Source organism: Macaca thibetana, chromosome 19 (genome assembly GCF_024542745.1).
Source record: "Macaca thibetana thibetana isolate TM-01 chromosome 19, ASM2454274v1, whole genome shotgun sequence".
Classification (NCBI taxonomy): Eukaryota; Metazoa; Chordata; class Mammalia; order Primates; family Cercopithecidae; genus Macaca; species Macaca thibetana.
In genome coordinates, this window is record NC_065596.1 from 33,590,685 (window position 1) to 33,606,893 (window position 16,209).

At 47.9% G+C, this 16,209-nt stretch overlaps 1 protein-coding gene across 2 annotated transcripts in view; it reads right to left on the bottom strand.

The window, feature by feature from the left end:
* The window catches only part of ZNF160 (zinc finger protein 160), a 37,949-nt gene extending 25,780 nt beyond the window's left edge, over positions 1–12,169 (bottom strand). For both annotated transcript variants that reach the window (XM_050771273.1, XM_050771272.1), the window contains exon 1: positions 11,910–12,169. The gene's annotated coding sequence lies outside the window, so the exon portion shown is untranslated. The remainder of the gene's footprint in view (positions 1–11,909) is intronic.
* Positions 12,170–16,209: the final 4,040 nt, after the last annotated feature.

Consider the following 16,209-nt stretch of genomic DNA (forward strand, 5'->3'; position numbering starts at 1 on the left):
AGCAACAAATTCCATTGTTCTTCCTTTATCCCATTCCACTCTTGAGATGACACAGCCTCAAATACCTTTGAGATAAACTTTGTCATCATAATATGCTTATGTCAATAATTTCTACATATAGTGTAATTTGAAATTCACTTTACATGCATTCTGAAAGTACTTGAAAAAATAGAAGAGAAACAAAAAAGCATAGATTACAATTTTTAAATAAAAATTGTTTTGTAAGTACTTATTTTAATCTGTTGTAGAAAAAAAGCCTGTAAAATCGTCTTCAGAAAACATCTGCATTTATATTCACCTCAAGGGTAATTAATTTTGCAAGATTTTAAGCATATTTGATAGGGTATTCCCTTTTTTTTTTTTTTTTGAGACAAAGTCTCTCTGTCGCCCAGGCTGGAGTGCAATGGCGCAATCTTGGCTCATTGCAACCTCCGCCTCCTGGGTTCAAGCAGTTCTCCTGTCTCAGCCTCCCAAATAACCAGGATTACAGACGCACGCCACTACACCCAGCTAATTTTTTTTGTATTTTTAGTGGAGACAGGGTTTCACATTGGCCAGGGTGGTCTCAAACGCCTGACCTCAAGTGATCTATCTGCCTTGGCCTCCCAGAGTGCTGGGATTACAGGCGTGAGTTACCATGCCCCGCTGGCTATTCTCCTTCATATGAACCCTATACAAAGTAAAACTAGATGATCAAATATTAAATGGCATCGTATCTACTAGCGAGAATTTTCTGTCAACATCTGTGAATTTACCTCTACTTTGAAGTATGTTTGCCTCTCACCTCCCTACATGTGGAAGATTTCATCAATGGAAATTTATTGAAGTGGTGATTTATTGAAAATACAATTGTTTAGATAGGAAAAATAGCATATTTAACAACTATATCTACACAGTTTCAAAAGATATGGTGTCTGGGATTTGGCGACTTTTGCAAGGTAGACTGCTCTGTGTTATGCAATATTGTTAAATACCTGTGTTGCCAAGAAAGCAGTTTCAGCATGGACTTCCATGATTCCAAGCAAAGAAATGATTTGATTTTGGATCTTTTCATTAAACTGAGAATAGTAGGGGTGAATCTGATTATAGGCGAAAGTCATGAATCCATTTTCTATATGCAGAGTTTAAATGCTTATACAATTTTCATTGAAGCAAAATCAACACATTCACAAGAGACTGAAAAGGATATTTCCAGCTGGGCACGGTGGTTCATGCCTGTAATCCCAGCACTTCACTTTGGGAGGTTAAGGCAGGTGGATCACTTGAGGTCAGGAGTTCAAGACAAGCCTGGCCAACATGGTGAAACCGCGTCTCTATTAAAAATACAAAAATTAGCCAGGTGCAGTGGCAGCGCCTGTTATCCCAGCTACTAGGGAGGCTGAGGCAGGAGAATCACTTGAACCTGGGAGGCAGAGGTTGCAGCGAGCCGAGATCGTGCCTCTGCACTCCAGCCTGGGCGACAGTGCAAGACTCCATTTCAAAAAAAAAAAAAAAAAAAAAAAAAAAAAAAAAGAATGGTGGGGGAGGCTCAACCTTTGCTATTTGCTAGGATTACAGGGTCAAAATCAGCTTCTACATTGTCAACACATAACAAGTGAAACTCAAAAATAATGAACACACATATATTTGAAAATTGGAATATGACAAACTTTAAACTTGCCCTGGTACCTTGGCCTTTGAGAGGCACTGAATCCAGCCTGGGCAACTAGTAAGACCCCATCTATACAAAAAAATTTAGAAATTATCCAGGTGTGGTCATGTATGTCTATAGTCCCAGCTATTCAGGAGGCTGAAGTGAGTTTGAGATTGCAGTGAGCTATGATCACGACACTCCAGCCTGGGCGACAGAGCCTGTCTCAAAAAACAAAAGCAAAAAGCTTTGCAGGGCACTCAATCTTCACTGTGGGTGTACTGACTATTCCTGTCACACATAAGATACATCATTAACTGCTAAAAGAAAATTTCAGCTAATTGAAAAAATGAGATGCACCAAGTTTATTTCAAAGCCATACACATCTAAAATCCCTTACAATTGTGTAACAGATCAACAACTGAAATATAAGGAAACAAGGCATTAGTGATGCACATGCTCCAATGAGACCCTGATATCATACAAGGTAACACGCCAAACTATCATTTTATCTTCCAAAATGCATCTGAAAGCTTCTTGATCTACAACACAAAATACTCCAAGATACCAAAGGTAACCCAGAAATTTATCTCTGAGATTTCCCCTATAATTCCTCTATTTTAAGTATTCTTTATGTTTAAGGGAATGGTTGGCGACCTAAATTACCAGACACCCTTCCTCCACACACCCTGGTCCAGGGCCCTTGAAACGTCCCTGGACCTAAGCCCAGAGTTTCTCTCTTCCATCCAGAAATGGAAACGATGTTCTAATTGTTGTCACCATGAAACTGAACACAGCACAAGTAGAAATTTCACCTTCGTTTCATCCTCTAAACAGACAAATCAGGTCCTGGATTAATTAAGCAGGTCTAATTGCCAGTTCCAGGGTGAAACCACGGCCCCACAGGGACCATCCGCTGATGCCCCTGCACCCCTCCTGGTACCTTGAGCTAAAATGAGTTGTGATCCTCTTAAAGGTAGGATGCCTGTCTCCACCTGCAAACAAAATGAGTTTTTCACTTAAATCGTTTTCTTTTTTTTTTAATTTTTTTTTTTTTTTTTAATTTGAGACAGAGTCTCGCTCGTGGCCTAGGCTGGAGTGCAGTGGCACAATCTCGGCTCACTGCAAGCTCCGCCTCCCGGGCTCACGCCATTCTCCTGCCTCAGCCTCCCAAGTACCTGGGACTACAGGCACCCGCCACCTCGCCCGGCTAGTTTTTTGTAGTTTTTTTTAGTAGAGACGGGGTTTCCCCGTGTTAGCCAGGATGGTCTGGATCTCCTGACCTCGTGATCCGCCCGTCTCGGCCTCCCAAAGTGCTGGGATTACAGGCTTGAGCCACCGCGCCCGGCCAAATCGTTTTCAATGTAAGAGTAAATAAACCTTAGCCTTCAATTAAGCGGCCCAATACAATTCTGTTCTTTTGCCTTAAATTGTTTGAAATGTTGTATTAACTGAAAATAAGCAGGTAGCATCCCTGAACTGAAAATAAGCCGGAAGCATCCCTACTTATTAACTGAAAATAAGCAGGAAGCATCCCCGCCTAATTTCAATTAGCTGAAATTTTCTTTTAGCAGTGCAATGCTGATGATCCAGTCCTAGTGGAGAGAAAATGACCTGGGGCCCAGAGGAGTAGAGAGCCCAGACCCGCTGCTTTCCTGGCCCTGCCCGCTTCCCACAGCCTAGACCGCACCATAGCAGCTTCCACCCTCCCATCCCGCCCTCTTCCACCCCTTTCCCATTGCCCAGACCCCACCCCGGGGAGGCTTCCACCGTTCTCACCCCGCCCCCTCCCCACTGTCCAGGCCCCGCACCCATAGTAGTTCCACCCTCCCACCCGACCCTCTTCCACCCCTTTCTCACTGCCCAGACCCCATCCCACGGTGGCTTCCACCCTGGTCCCTTGCCACTGTCCAGGTCCCGCCCCCACGGTGGCTTCTACCCTTCCCACCCCACCCCTTCCCAATGCCCAGGCCCCGCCCCTACGGCGGCTTCCACCCTCCCACCCAGCCTCCTCCCCACTGCCCAGGCCCCGCCCCACAGCATTTCCACCATCCCACCCGACCCTCTTCCACTCCTTTCCCATTGCCCAGACCCCATCTCACCCTCCCTACCTGGCCTCTCGCCACTATCCAAGACCCGCCCCTCGCTGGCCACAGCCCCCACCCAGAATCCGTTTCCAGTTTTCTCACCTGCAGGAGAGCATTCAAACCTGCCTTTCAGGGCACTCCACCCCGTCCAGCCACACTAGGAATCCACCATCCCACCAGACGTTAAAATCTCCAGGCGCGCCCATGGGATTGGTAGCGAGTCCCAGGGTTCCGGTGGGAAACTCTGAGACCCGGTGGCTCTGTAACTTTTCTATGATTTGAACCCTCTGCTTGATTTGGAGACTGGACTGCTCTTTTTAATACTCCCAGTTGGTGGCTGGTGTGCTTCCCAGCTGTCTGCTGGTTTGTTCTCATGAGAGATGACTCCACAGTATCTAGTCTTTGCTTTGCATAACGGATGAGGAATACAAAATGCCTTAATCTAATGAATATATAAATTGTCTGTTTATGCACCCTGTTCAGTCGTTTATTCACTCGTCTCCCGTGGAATCCTAAGCACAATTATAAAAGAATCCCGTTACATGAGATCAGTGTCTAACAGACAAAGCCTCTGTCTCAATAACAGTAAATAATAATAGCAACATTAAATGAAATATTAGTATTGCTAAAATGGGGGTGTAGTAAAAATTAAATAATAAGTAAATAATTAAAAATAAATGACATATGGCCAGGCGCGGTGACTTATGCTTGTAATCCCAGCACTTTGGGATGCTGAGGTGGGCAGATCATATGAAGTCAGGAGTTCAAGACCAGCCTGACCAACATGATGAAACTCCATCTCTACTAAAAATACAAAAAAATGACCCAGGAGTGGTGGCTCATGTCTGTAGACCCAGCTACTCGGGAGGCTGAGGCAGGAGAATTGCTTGAACCCGGGAGACAGAGGTTGCAGTCAGCTGACATCGCACCACTGCACTCCAGCCTGGGAGACAGAACGAGACTCCGTCTCAAAATGAATGAATGAATTAATTAATTAATAAATATTAGGCCATTTTTATGGCCTTCACATTGGGAGACTGATGTATGCAGGGGACTTGTTTGTCCTTGGGGTGATCTTTATTGTGAGAAGAGAGCTGAGCAGGACCAGCTGAGGGGCAGAGCCAAGGACCCTTCATGGAGACACTCTGCTTGCCCAACAGGTGGAAGGGCGAGTGTAAGTTCACCCCGAAACACATCTGGCTGACTATGGGATCGTTGTCTGAGGCTGAGCAGACCCACTTGGCCAATAAAAGACCCTAAACTCTGCAAAAAGAAGAGAGACCTCTCTGTGCCCAGACCCCTACATAGAAAAAAGGTCCTGGGGTCTAAGATTTCTCACTTGCCAATGATGTTGGCTTGAATATTATTCGGACCCAAATCCTTGGGTCTTGTGTGGGACAAACTGACCGTAGACATGCAGGAAGTGAGAGTCTGAACAGAGCAGCAGAAAGGCAGGCAGAACACTTGAGGGAGGGGAGAAAGGAGAGACACAAACAGACCAGCCCCTCCTCTTCCTCAGTCACCCACCTGGGGAAACATTAGTTTCCCCTCTTGGAGAGGACAGTGGGGAAAGGGAGAAGTGTGTGCATAGGGTGAGATGTGTGTTGGGCGGACAGAAAGACTCCTTTCCCTAAATGTGACCCCATGAGCTCACCCCATTCTACTGCACAAATTCCTGAGCAGAGGGGCACCCTGTGGGGATGAACACAGCTCCTCGCCGCTCTGGTTCCTGAGTCTCCCTGCCATGACCAGGGCTGTAATCCTCCAGCTCCCTTCCCAGGGCCCCGTGGACCCTCTGCACTGGAGAAAGATCCGTGTTCCACAGCCGGTCTCAAGGACCTTGCCCCTCAGCTCCCCAGCTGCCCTGTGACTCTGTGATCTTGGAATAAACAGGGAGAGGCCACTGGCCTGGCAGCAAGAATGTGGCAGCTCTATCTTCCCAAGGACAGTCCCAGTGGAAGTCTTTGGGCTGCAGCTCAGTGTGCTATTTTCGCCCTGATTCTTGGAGAAATCTTTCCCCTGCTCTGGGACCCTGACAACCACTCCCTCTTGAGTCGCACCCATAGATGCCCCCACAACAAACCCTCCCTAATGAAGGCCATCTGCGCCTGATTCTTAGGCCCTGCGTTGCCCTTCTGGACCCAGATATGCTTATAAACTCCCACACTCCTCATATACTTCATAAAGATCCCACATTCCCCAGATACTTCATAAAGATCCAGAAGCCCTGTTATGAAATCTCACAAGCCCCAGACACTCATGGAATAATATACACAAACACGCCAGGGACTCGCTGACCCAGGACAACATATTTCTACTCATAGTGACTCCACCCCACATGGAAATACCACTAAAACCTACCAATAAAACAGAGATGTCTCTCATGATGCAATGCCCCAATTAGACTCCAGCACCATAAAAGGAAACACTCCAAATGATCATTTCATCCTCAGAAACGCAACTGAAAGTCTATTGACTTGCAACTGGAAATACCCCGAATGCCAAAGGCAACCCAGAAAATCATCTGCGATTCCTCCTATCTTTCCTCTATGGGTTTCAGGAGCGTTTCTGCACTTCCCAAAGCCTCCGCAGAAATCACCCTGTGGAGCGGATGCTGTGGAGCAGCTCTGGGATCCACACCCAGGCCAAGCTACCCATCCTCCTGCGGCTGAAGCTCCCTACGGGCTCAGCTTCGGCCCTGGTTCTAAGTACACTTCAGGATGTTTCTCTGCATGATGCCACGGCCTTCAGTCCTCTTCACCGTGATGAGTTTCCCAGTTAAACTCCTGGTGCAAATCTCTGTGTCAGCATCTGTTTCCCAGGTAACCTGAGCTGAGACATCAGGGCGTTACAAAATGATCCTGCAGCCCCACAACCACCCCAAAATCCACTTAGCCAGACCTAAGACTTCTTTCCAAGTGTGCCACACACCCCGTGAGCCCGCAGCCACGCATGGGCCGGGTGCATGCGCATTCATCCAGCTCCTCCAGAGGCTCAGCCTCGCTTCCATGCCTCACTTGACACCTCTAAGTACTTCTTCACTTGCCCCATTTTTCTACTTCTCTTCCAGCCTGAGGAGCACACTGGATGGAAAGGCCTCTGGACACAAGCGATGTGGCAGGAATGGACACCAACGGCTATTTGCAGGACAGTGGGGCCTCGAGTGTAGATTCTAGAAGTTGGCCCTGCTGGAAGGAGTTGCCAGCGATTTGGGGACACCATGGAGTCCAGTTTAAAGGCAGGTGAAGATCAGCCGGACTGAGCTGATGGAGGATGTCCAAGAAAAAGAGAGGCCCCAGATCTCATGAGGGAGGATGCCATTGTCCCGCTGTCTCTCTACTCACAGTCACCTGCAAAATCCCCCTGCTGTTTAGGGAGTGGCTTCTTCATGGCCCATTTAGCTTCTGAACTTCTCGCTGCCCTTCCTGAAGGGAATCCAGGACCCCTGACTCTGAGGACATCACCTGCTGGAAGGCAAAGCCCCTGCCCAGGATGGCCACTGGGCCCTGGTGATGTGCAGAGTGTGGGAGACCCGGGAGCTGGAGTAAGGCAGTGGGGACGCCTCGGCACTGGCTGAGGACACAGGGTCTGCGGGGCTTTTCAGGCCTCAGTGAGGCCTTCTGCTCTTTTTCTTTTTTTTTTCTTTTTTTTTTTTGAGACAGAGTCTTGCTCTGTCACCCAGGCTGGAGTGCGGTAGCGTGATCTCAGCTCACTGCAAGCTCTGCCTCCCGGGTTCACGCCATTCTCCTGCCTCAGCCTCCCGAGTAGCTGGGACTGCAGGCGTCCGCCACCACACCCGGCTAAGTTTTTGTATTTTTACTAGAGACAGGGTTTCACCGTGTCAGCCAGGACGGTCTCAATCTCTTGACTTAGTGATCCGCCCGCCTCAGCCTCTCAAAGTGCTGGGATTACAGGTGTGAGCCACCGTGCCCGGCCATGCCTTCTGCTCTTGTATAGACTGGAATAAATAGCCACAGGAGGTTTAGACCAATTACAGATGAAATTTCCAGAATATGGGACCATCCTCACTACCCGCCCTATCCTTTTGGTCTTCCCTGAGGACTCCTCAGCCCGACCCCAGCCCCAGCATCTGAATCACCACCCCGGAGGTGCTAGAGTCGTCCTGTGGCCAAGATGGAGACTGCATCCTCCAACGGAGGGCGACACAAAACACTCAAGATAATCCACGCAGAAAAGTGTCCGATGTGGTGATGGATGCAGAGACAGTGAAACCTGAGTAACATGATAGACAGAGATGCAGAGAAAACTTCAGATGGGGGTGCAAGGGGGCAGGAGACAGCTCTGAGGCTAGACCCGAAGGAGAAGAAAGGGACGGAGCTGTGATGATTTGGGGACATAGGGTAAGAGGAGGGGCAAACACTGAGACAGGAAGGGTTCTGATGTTTGGGAAAAGAGAAAAGCAAATGTGACTGGGGCAGAGGGAGTCGGGAGAGGAGGGCAAGCTCCCAGGAGGAGGCTGGACACTGGCAGGGGCCCTGGATACAGGGCTGTGGAGCCACAGTGAGGAGTTGGGCTTTTGTCCTGGGGAACACGGGAAGCCGGTGGAGGGTTCCCTGCCAGGGACTGACATGACTGTTTTAGATTTAGCCATAACTCTAATGCAGAGAAAGGCCTCTGAAGATGCTCTGACTCTGAGTCTATGCCCTGGCTTCCATCCTTGTGGTTTTAGTTTTGTTTTGTTTTAAATTTTAAAGGACTGAGTCCCATTTAAATTTTTAATTGCAGTGGGCACTCCCCACTTCCTAGAAGAACTGCAAAACACAGATGGACACCCAATTTTGCCAAACATTAAGGGGGTCAGTGTTGCTCAGACTGAGGTATATTACTGAGTCTCTCACCTTCATGTTGCAGGTGGGTTTACTGAGGGCTAGAGGGGGAGACGTTTCACCAAGTCATCGAAGTTGAATTAGAAGATGTATCTGACTCTACGACAGCCTCGAAGGGCCAATGGGAAACACTAGACTTTCTCACACCTCCCTGGAAAATTCCAGGCTCTTCTTTCATATACCTTGGCAAAAGAAACTTCTCCTTCACGGCTTTATCACACTGATCCCAAACATTTAATTCCTCTTTTCGAGAAACACACAACATACTTATGAAACGCAGAACTGTGAAAACATGGCTATTGGTGTTGAAAACAGTGAAAGACTGTCAGCTGTAGAAATGAACTCTCTCAGCAAATTTTTTCATGAACACATAAGCTCTGCTGGAATAAAGTTTTGAGGCAATCCGGCCCATCCTTCCACATTTACAGAAAATAGAACTGACAAAAGGGACTTGAGGGGGACATCCACTTAGTAGTTCACAGGTCACTATTTTAACAGATGACATAAGGGAAGAAAACGGACTAGTAACAAATTAGTTAGCCGGGCACAGTGGCTCATGCCTGTAATCCCAGCACTTGGGAGGCTGAGGCGGGTGGATCACGAGGTCAGGAGATTGAGATCATCCTGGCTAACATGGTGAAATCGTGTCTCTGCTAAAAATACAAAAAATGGCGATGGAGTGAGACTCCGTCTCAAAAAAAAAAAAAACCAAATAAGTTAATATGTTCTCATGTTAAGGTTTAAAAAAAAAAAAAGTCATTGATATCTTTACCAAATACACGTTGACACCATCTAAAATTCCTACTGATGGCCGGCGCAGTGGCTTATGCCTGTAATCCCAGCACTTTGGGAGGGATCACTTGAGATTAGGAGTTCGAGACCAGCCTGGCCAATATAATGAAACCCTATCTCTACTAAAAATACAAAAATTAGCCAGGTGTGGTGGCAGGTGCCTGTAATTCCAGCTACTTGGGAGGCAGAGGCAGGAGAATTGCTTGAACCTGGGAGGTGGAGGTGGCAGTGAGCCAAGGTCACACCAGTGCACTCCAGCCTGGGCGACAGAGTAAGACTCCATCTCAAAATAAATAAATAAATAAGGGCAGGCACGGTGGCTCACGCCTGTAATCCCAGAACTTTGGGAGGCCAAGACAGGTGGATCACTTGAGGTCAGGAGGTTGAGAGCAGCCTGGCCAACATGGTGAAATCCTGTCTCTACTAAAAATACAAAAAATTAGCCAGGCATGGTGGCGCACACCTGTAATCCCAGCTACTCAGGAGGCTGAGGCAGGAGAATTGCTTGAACCTGGGAGACAGAGGTTGCAGTGAGCTGAGATCATGCCACTGCCCTCCAGCCCGCGTGACAGAGTGAGACTCTGTCTCAAAAATAAATAAATATGAATAAAATTACCTACTGACTACCAAAGAGTATTCCCAGTATGTGATAAAGAGTAGAAAGCGTGCAGACCTCAATCTGAACTCAACACAATTAACTTCGAATGGAAACCATTTTGAATATATATATATTATTTAATATGTATATATTATTTAACTATATATGGAATTCTACAAAGGGAAAAAATTGAAAATATATCACATTTAGAAAAGAATGACATGAGCCAATATAGGATTCCACAAAAGCTTACTTCAGCAATAATTACATATAGAAAAAGAGACTGAATTAGATAAGCTTTATCTCAACCTTCAACATGAACTGTGAGATGAAAGGTAAATACAAGGCACCAGGCAGTGACAGTCAGTCACGCCTTGCCCCTCTTCACTGCCCCACACCCTACCCCATCCTAGGAAACAGGAAGAGGGAGACCCACAACCGAATGAGGCAAGTCACCGCCCAGTGGCTGAACAGCATGGGCAAATGAAAGCTAGCCTCTGATGCTATAATTATAAAATGCACAAACCTTTTACAGAGCTTTGTAATTCTCATCCCTACATGTAGAATTGAAACAGTAAGGTTACAATTTAAATGTAACACATTATAAATAGAGAAATCAAATTGTCATATCCAATCTCAACTTACCTCTCATCTGGCCCCAGGGCGCCCCTCTTTGTAACTATGTGTTCCTCTCCCCCCATTTTGTACCTCTCACTTTCACCCTGTCTCTCCAGCCCTTCTTTTCCCCCTTTTATTTTCCCCCTAGAATTCTGATTTTGTGGCTCTTTTTTCTTCTGCTGTTTCTCCCTTCTTTGTTTTCCCCCCTTATATCTGTTCTACTCCATTCTTGCAATTTGTTTCAACTCTTGTGGCGCTTTCTTTCCAATCTTTTCATCGTCCCAGTCTCCAACTATTTCTGCCTCTTTCTTACCCCATCTCTGCGCCTCCTCTGCTCTCCCTGTTAAATTCCCTCTTCCCTGTTACACCCGCTTATCCTCGCTATCTGGCACTCCCAGACCGAGGCCTCCCCGTGTTGAAGTCCTCCCTCTGCTCGCCTTGTCACCGGCTGTCCCCTCCTGCTGTCCCAGCACCACGCTGCTCTGTCTGTCCTGGCTCCCAATCTCTTCGCCTCTCACTCTCTTGTCTGAGGAGACTCCTTCTTTGCTGTCCGTCTCCTTATCTTGTGGTCCTTCATTTGTGGACATCGAGCTTTTCTCTACATTTCGCCAATTGCTTTTCTGCCCCTGCTACTTTCTTGACTGCTTCTTTCACTCTGTCTCTTTGCAAATCCCTCACCCATCCTCCACTTTGCTATCTGTTTATAGGTCTCCCTCATTTTTCTTTTTCTCTTTCTTGGTTTTTCCATCTTCTCTCAGTCGCTCTTTGTCTCTCTCCTGATTCCCTGGGGCCACACATTCACTGGAGGGTTTGGAGTAGGATGTCTGCATGTCGGAGGAGTACATTTTCCAGGGGGTGGAGCTGGGCAGGCAAAAACATGGGGTATCACAGGACAGGCCCCGGGCACCTCCCCAACAAGGGCTCAAGGGAAGCGGTGACTGCGAAGGGGAGGCCTGGGGAGCAGCAGGGCCCGACACGAGGAAGAGGGAGGCGGGGGGCGACGACGCCTTAGGACACGGGTGGGATCTGCAGGATTCCAGGATCAAGCAGAGGCGCGGCCTCCCCGGGACTGGGGCTGCGGCGCTGCGCTCCAGGGGCCGACGAGAGCGAGGCTGGGAGGCGCCCAGGGCAGGCGGTGAGGACTTTAAGCGATGCTGGGCGGGAGGAGGCGTCAGTAAAGGATTTTAAGCAGGAAAATCCTGCTTAAACGTTTAAAAAACCGGGAAAGGCCATGTTTACTTGGCCCGAGGCAGAAAGACCGGGGGCAGGGACCAGCCTCAGGGCGACTTTAACCCAAAAGGAAGCGTCTCCGGGCCCACACCGCAAGGCCTATTTACCTGAGGTGGAGGGTGCGGTGCGGAGATGTTAAGTCCGTAGCAAACCCCGGGCATCGGGTGTGCGAACGGGGGACGGCGAGGCTCAGGTTGACTCTACACAGAGGAACACTCATACGCCATGGTGTGATGCTTGCTCCGCACGATCCACTTCCGGGTCTGGGGGCAACTGCGCGGAGGGAAGCGACCCAGTGGCCTGGGGCGGGGTCCGAGGTGGGCGGAACCGGAAAAGGGCGGGGCGTTGAGAGAGCCGGGCTGGGGCTGGGGCTGGGGCAGGGGCCCCGGGGCAGAGACCCCGGGGAAGGAACTAGGAGGAGCCACCGGGGAAGGGCGGGGAGTGGCCGAGTGGGAGGGACCCGGGGGCGGGCCGGGGAGGAGCCACCGGGGAAGGGCGGGGAGGAACCGGGGGGAGGGACGGCCTGGGAGGTTCTCGGGGGAGAGGCGGGGCGGGCCGGGCCGGGACACGCTAGGGTCTGCGATTTCGTGTGACGCCCACTGCCCAGCGCCCAGCGCCCAGAGCCTTTAGTCTGTAGTGTCATGTGGAACGGCGTAGGTGTTTCAAAAGGTTTCAAGTTAAAGGTACAGTTGTGTAGGTTATTTTGGAAACCAAACTGCTTTCCTCTTAGAATGGAAACGGTTTATGTTGAAACCATTTTTTGCTAGCGCGTTTACCCAGTAATGTTATTGACGCTGAAGCAGCCCAGGAGTCTGGGAATGTGGGTCGACACGGAGCGGTGATGGCATCCTGGAAAGTTTCTGCGATTAAAATTAAGTAACTTAAAAGCCCTGAAATTAGCAATAACTTTTAAAATATATATATAAATTGCATTGCCCTTTTTAAATACTATTTTCTATTCCGTACGAGATGACAACCTCAAACGCCTATACTTTTTTTTTGAGCTGGAGTCGCGCTCTCTCGCCCAGGATGGAGTGCAGTGGCATGCTCTCTGCTCACTGCAACCTCGGCCTCCCGGGTTCAAGCAATTCTCCTGTCTCAGCCTCCCGAGTAGCTGGGATTACAGGCGCCCTCCACCACGTCCTTTAGTAGAGATGAAGTGTCACCATGTTGCTCAGGCTGGTCTCGAACTCCTGACCTGAAGTGATCCACCCGCCTCAGCCTCCCAAAGTGCTGGGATTACAGGCGTGAGCCACCATGCCTGGCCCCAGGAACCACTTTCACCTACTGAATATGTATTAAGCCCTCTGCCACAATGAGAATATACATAATTTATCTCAGAACAATTAAGACATTTACCACTGTAAATGACAAATTCAGACTTAGAGAAGGAAAGATTTTATTCAAAAGGACTATTATAATAGAGCGAATGTTCCAATTACAAGATCTGAAAATGTCCAAGAGACACAAACTAACAAGCATTTTTTTTTTTTCATATATGGAGGAGTAAACAAGGCTAGAAAGCACAAGCACAAGTTATGGGGCTGTGGATGAGCATTTGGCATGACTACAGTTATTCAGGGAAAGTTTATGTTATGTTATGTTATGTTATGTTATGTTATGTTATGTTATGTTATGTTTATTGGAGAGAGTCTTGCTCTGTCACCCAGACTGGAGTGCAGTGGCGTTATCTCTGTTCACTGCAACTTTTCATCTATCAGGCTCAGGCAGTCCTCCCACCTCAATCTCCCCAGTAGCTGGGACTACAGGCACACATCACCACGCCTAGTTAATTTTTGTACTTTTTTGTAGAGACGGGGGTTTTGCCATGTTGCTAAGGCTAGCCTTGAACTCTTGAGCTCAAGGGATCCCCCACACCTTGACCTCCCAAAGTGCCGGGATTACAGGCGTGAGCCACCGTGCCCGGTCTATTTATTTTTTGAGAGAGCATCTTGCTGTGTTGCCCAGGCTAGAGTGCAGTGTCAAGACCATAGCTCACTGCAGCCTTCAACTCTGGAATCAAGTGATCCTCCTACCTCAGCCTCCCAAGTAGCTGGGACTATGGGTTTGCACTACCACACTTTCCTAATTTTTTTACTTTTTGCAGAGGTGGATTCTCACTATGTTGCCTAGGCAGGTCTTGAACTTCTAGCCTCAAGTGATCCTCCTGCCTCGACCTCCCCAAGTGTTGGGATTACAGGTGTGAGCCTGGCTCATCATGGAGTTCAAGACCAGTTTGGGCAACATAGCAAGACTCCCATCTCTACAGAAAATTTTTAAAAATTATCTGGGCATGGTGGCACACACCTATAGTCCCAGCTACTCAGGAAGATTGCTTGAACCCAGGAGTTCGAGGCTGCAGTGAGCTATGATCCTGACACTGCACTCCAGTCTGGGCAACAGAGTGAGAACCTGTCTCTCTTTCAAAAAAAAAAAAAAAAAAAAAAAAAAGCCTACTCTTGGGAGGGGTGTTATTAAGGAAAAGTTGTTCCAAATTACACTGACAAATAATGGTTCAGAGGGTTGGGCATGGTGGCTCATGCCTGCAATCCCTGCACTTTGGGAGGCCGAGGTGAGCGGATATGAGGTCAGAAGTTCGAGACCAGCCTGGCCAACATGGCCAAACCGCGTCTCTACTAACAATACAAAAATTAGCCGGGCGTGGTGGTCCACGCCTGTAATCCCAGCTACTCAGGAGGCTGAGAGGCAGGAGAATTGCTTGAACCAGGGAGGCAGAGGCTGCAGTGAGCTGAGATTGTGCCACTGAACTCCAGCTTGGTTGACAGAACGAGACTCTGTCTCAAATAAATAAATAAATAATAACAAATAAATAAGGCTGTGTGCGGTGGCTCGAGCCTGTAATCCCAGCACTCTGGGAGGTTGAGGCGGGCGGATCACATGAGGTCAAGAGATCGAGACCGTCCTGGTCAACATGGTGAAACCCTGTCTCTATTAAAAATACAAAAATTAGCTGGGCATGGTGGCACATGTCTGTAGTCCCAGCTATTCGGGAGGCTGAGGCAGGAGAATTGCTTGAAACCAAGAGGCAGAGGTTGCAGTGAGCCAAGATCATGCCACTGCACTCCAGCCTGGTGACAGAGTGAGACTGCATCCCATGAATGAACAAATTAATGAATAAATAAATAGTGAATTAGTAATCAAAAACCTCAAAAAAGAAAAGTTTGTAGCTGTACACGGTGGCTCACACCTGCAACCCCAGCACTTTGGGAGACCGAGGCAGGCAGATCCCTTGAGCTCACAAGTTTGAGACCAGCGTGGTCTACATGGTGAAACCCTGTCTCTACAAAAAATACAAAAATTAGCCAAGCGTGGTGGTGCGCATCTGTAGTCCCAGCTACTCGGGAAGCTGGGGTGGGAGGATCACTTGAGCCCAGGAAGTTAAGGCTGCAGTGAGCCAGGATTGCACCACTGCACTCTACTGGGCAAGAGACCAAGAGTCTGTCTCCAAAAAAAAGAAAAAAAAGACCGTTTAAAAAGTTCTGGAGTTTGTGTAGGTTTTGGAGAAACTCCTGCTGAGCCATACCCTCTGCACTAGAGAAGGAAATGTTACACTAAAACACACAAATCAATAGACATTCCCTGATACAACAGTTCCACATATCACAAATTTAAAACTATGAGTACTAAGGTGTCATCAACAAAACTGCTGATTAAATAAAAAGCCAAGTTCATTTATAATACATGGAAATGTACTAGACAAAATTAGCAGTGCTGGAGCGACCTCAGCAAGGTGGTTGACTACAGAAGCCTAGTAAAAATCATAAAAAATAACAAAGTAATTTTACTAAAGTTGAAAATAAACCTTAGAACGTAAACAAACATTTCAGTGTTTGGCATTATCACTGTCAATACTGAAACTAAACCTTAGAAGGAGTTCATTGCAGTTCCTGTAAAGTGGTCACAAGTTAAAATTCCTAACAACGTTATCAGGGTGAATATATAATTTCTACTTTATCTACCAAAACAAAACAAAATTCACATTGTGTATGTTAATTTTTTTTTTTTTTTTTTTTTTTTTTTTTTTGAGACGGAGTCTCGCTCTGTAGCCCAGGCTGGAGTGCAGTGGCCAGATCTCAGCTCACTGCAAGCTCCGCCTCCCGGGTTCACGCCATTCTCCGGCCTCAGCCTCCCGAGTAGCTGGGACTACAGGCGCCCACCACCTCGCCCGGCTAGTTTTTTGTATTTCTTAGTAGAGACGGGGTTTCACCGTGTTAGCCAGGATGGTCTCGATCTCCTGACCTCGTGATCCACCCGTCTCGGCCTCCCAAAGTGCTGGGATTACAGGCTTGAGCCACCGCGCCCGGCTGTGTATGTTAATTTTTAAAAGGAAGGTCATAAACAATAATTATTCTTTTCAAATTATGACACTGAACACTCTAAGGATAA